We start from the raw sequence: 4,525 nt of genomic DNA on the forward strand, positions 1-4,525 counted from the left end.
CAGGTCCTTCTACAAAAGGCTATACTCAACAAAACTACAAAACCTGTATGAAATGGACAAATTCCTAGAGAGATACCAGGTACCAAAGTTAAATCAGGATCAGATTAATATCCTAAACAGTCCTATATCACCTAAAGAGAGAGAAGTTGTCATTAATAGTCTCCCAACCAAAACAAGCCCAGGACCAGATGGGTTTAGTGCAGATTTCTATCAGACCTTCAAAGAAGACCTAATAAACTCACATACCTATGGACACTTGATTTTTGACATGAAATACTAAACGATACAATGTAAAAAAAGGAAAACACCTTCAACAGTTGGTCCTGGTATAACTGGGTGTCTGCCTGAAGAAGAATGCTAATAGATCCATATTTATTACCCAGCAAAAAATGCAAGTCCAAGCAGATCAAAGACCTCAACTTATGGTCAGACACACTAAATCTAATAAAAGAGAAACTGAGCAACTTTAAAGAGAAACTTTAGCAGCGGGGAAAAATTCATGAACAGAATACCAATATCTCGGTCACTAAGATCAACAAATAACAAATAAAACCTTGTGGTACTGAAAAGCTTTTGCAAGGCTAAGTGACCTTCAATAAGACAAAATGTCATCCTATAGAGTATGAAAAGATCTTCACGAACAATGAATCTGACAAAGGACTAATATTCCCTATACATAAAGAACATTATGTAACAAGAAATTAGATACCAACAAGCCATATAAATCACTTAAAGAGTGGAAGGAATCTCAAATGGCTGAGAAGCACCTAAAGAAATGTTTAAAGTCCATAGTGATTAGAGAAATGCAAATCAAAATGTTCCTGATATTCCACCTTACACCAATCAGAATGGATAGGATCAAAATCTCAGGTGACAACACATATTGGAGAGATTGTGGAGAAAGAGGAACAGTGCTCCATTGCTGGTGGGATTGCAAGCTTGTACAACCACTCTGGAAATCAATCTGGAGGTTCCTTGGAAAATTGGAAATAGATCTACCTAAAGAACTTGCTATACCACTCTTGGGAATATACTCAAAAGATAGCCCACCATGCCACAGGGGCATGTGTTCCTCTATGTTCATAGCAGCCTTATTTGTGATAGTCAGGAGCTGGATACAATCCAGAAGTCCCAAGACAGAAGAATGGACACAGAAAATGTGGTTCACATATACAATGGAATACGACACAGCTATTTAAAATGAGCACATGCTGAGTTTTGCAGGCAAATGGGTGGAATTAGAAAATATCATCCTGAGTGATGTAACTCAGACCAAAAGAACATGCATGGCATGTACTCACTAATAAGTGAATATTAGCCAATAGAACAAACAAACACAAAACCAAAGCGTACATAATACCCAAGATAGAGTCCACAAAACTCAAAAAGGTCAACAAGCTGAAGTGCCCAAGTGAGGATGCCTCAGTCTCTCTTGGGAGAGAGAAGAAAGCAATTCCAAGTGGGGAAGGAGGAAGGGGCTTGGGAGGGAAGGTGAACAGGGTGGGAGGGGAATAGGGAGGAGAGGGGAACCTGATCTGGTATTGGGTGGGGGAAAAGGACAGACTGAAGCCCTGAGGGCCAGCAGAAAGAATGTAAACAGGCAACCTCATGAAATAGGAGGTTGGGGGGACCACCCAGAATGCACCAGAGACCTGTGAGGTGAGAGACTCCCAAGACTCCCAGGGAGGGACTTTTGATGAAATGCCTGAGAGTAGAGAGAGGGAATTTATAGAGACAGAGCCCACCGTCAGAATGAAGAAAAGACATCAAGTAAGGGATGGGGTTGCCATCTCATAGACACATTTCCCACCCATAATTGTTTCTGTCTGAAAGAACTACAGGGACAGAAATGGAGAGGAGCCTGAGGAAAAGAAGGTTCAGCAACAGGCCCAAAGTTAGATCCAGCTCAAGGTGAAGTCCCAAGGCCTGACACTGTTACTGAGGCTTTAGAGAGCTCATGACCGTCCTCCAAAAGACCCAACAAGCAGCTGAGAGAGTCAGATGCAGATATTTGCACCCAACCAATGGACAGAAGCAGCTGAACCCTGTTGTTAAATTAGGGAAGGCTGAAAGAAGCTGAGGAGAAGGGCAATCCTGTAGGAGGACCAGCAGTCTCAATTAATCTGGATCCTCAAGATCTCTCAAAACACTGGACCAGCAAACAGGCAGCATACACCAGCTGATATGAGGTATTCACTTACTTTTATGTAGATATTAACTGTAAAATACTGGATAACCATGTTACAATCCACAGACCAAAACATACTAAGTAAATATGGAAAGTCCAAGGGAGGATAATTAAATTTCACTCAGATGAGGAAACAAAATAGTCTGTGGCGCTGGATGAAGGGAGGAACTGTGTGCAGCAGATCTGGGATGGCTCAGGATATTGTGTCTTCGGGGGAGCAGTGTCAAGTAATTTTTTTTAACATAGTAATTCCTATGCTGTTCACTAGGCACAGTGCTTGTCGTTGTCAAGTAGACATAGAGGTAATTTTTACGTGAGAAAGTTCTCTAAAAACATAATACTATTAATAACTTTTTTTGCAATTTAGCAAGCTCTTTCTTATGCCATTGCAAGCAGTATTGAAGGTCATTTTTATAATTCTCAGTTGCCACAATATATTGTTTTATTCTTTCTTTTTTTTTTTCAGTAACTCCAAGGCTTATTACTGTAAAGTATTATTGTGAGCCCACAAAGTACTTAAAGAATATCATTAAGCCATCATTTTTTTTTCTTGAGAGCAGACATTTGTCTATCTCTTACCTCCATTTGGATTGCATTTATAACTATCTCCTTTAGGAAGTAGAATATTTGGGTCAAATTTAGTTGTTAATGGCTTCCATGGAGGAGACCACCATTTACCATTAGTATTATATAAACATCTATCTATAACCATCTATCTGAGCCTTTTTTTAAACAATTCCTTTCTCATTTATGATCCATTTTTTCCTCAATTGACAAAATCATTTCTCCTTCCTCAATATTTATCTTAAGCTGATTTATTAGCGCAGTTGCCTCTGTTCTTTTAGGTCTGGGAAGCCCTTCATGTAATTCATTCCACACCCTTATATTTTGCATAGTTGAGAAATCTTGTAGAGAACAGATCTTACAGTGATTTATGTATTCATTTTTTTAAAGGTTTTATCACTAAAAATTTTATTGATATGTTTGCTGGTGGTTTTAATTCCCATGCTGCCAACCTTGAAGTGAATTTTATTTTTATTTTTTATTTTTTTAGTATAATTTTATTTTTAATTCATTTTTTACACTACATATTCCATCCCCTGTCCCTAACCTCCTATTTCCTATATTATTTCTACTGGCTCTCAGGGTTTCAGTCCTTTTCCCCTCACCCAATACCAGATCAGGTTCCCCTCTCCCTGCCCAGTCTCCTCCCCCTACCCCACCCACTTTCCATCCCAGCTCCCTCCCTCCCTCCCCTCTTGTGATTTCTTTCTTCTCTCTCCCAAGTGGAACTGAGGCATCCTAACTTAGGCACTTCAGCATATTAAGCTTTTTTAAATTATTAGATATTTTCTTTATTTACATTTCAAATGCTATCCAGAAAGTTCCCTTTACCCTCCCCCTGCCCCGCTCCCCCACCCACCCACTCCCACTTCTTGTCCCAGGCATTCCCCTGTACTGGGGCATATAAAGTTTGCAAGACCAAGGGGCCTCTCTTCCCAATGATGGCCAACTAGGCCATCTGCTGCTACATATGCAGCTAGAGACATGAGCTCTGTTGGTACTGGTTAGTTCATACTGTTTGTTGTTCCTCCTATCCAGTTGCAGTCCCCTTCAGCTTCTTTGGTACTTTCTCTAGCTCCTCCACTGGGGGCCCCGTGTTCCATCCAATAGATGACTGTGAGCACCCACTTCTGTATTTGCCAGGCACTGGCATAGCCTCACACGAAACAGCTATATCAAGGTACTTTTAGTGAAATCTTGCTGGCATCTGCAATAGTGTCTGGGTTTGGTGACTGATTATGGGATGGATCCCTGGGTGGGGTAGTCTCTGGATGGTCCATCCTTTCATGTTAGCACCTAACTTTGTCTCTGTAACTCCTTCCATAGGTGTTCCCTATTCTAAGGAGGAATGAAGTATCCACATGTTGGTCTTCCTTCTTCTTGATTTTCTTGTGTTTTGGAAATTGTATCTTTGGTATTCTAGGTTTCTGGGCTAATATCCACTTATCACTGAATGCATATCAAGTGAGATGATTTTTTTTTGTGATTGGGTTACCTCACTCAGGATGATATCCTCCAGATACATCCATTTGCCCAAGAATTTCATAAATTGATTGTTCTTAATAGCTGAGTAGTAATCCATTGTGTAAATGTATCACATTTTCTGTATCCATTCCTCTGTTGAGGGACATCTGATTTCTTTCCAGCTTCTGGCTATTATAAATAAAGCTGCTATGAACATAGTGGAGCATGTTTCCTTTTTACCAGTTGGAAGATCTTCTGGGTATATGCCCAGGAGAGGCATTGCTGGATCTTCTGGTAGTACTATGTCCA

This window comes from Mus pahari, unplaced genomic scaffold (genome assembly GCF_900095145.1).
Source record: "Mus pahari unplaced genomic scaffold, PAHARI_EIJ_v1.1 scaffold_9943_1, whole genome shotgun sequence".
Lineage (NCBI taxonomy): Eukaryota > Metazoa > Chordata > Mammalia > Rodentia > Muridae > Mus > Mus pahari.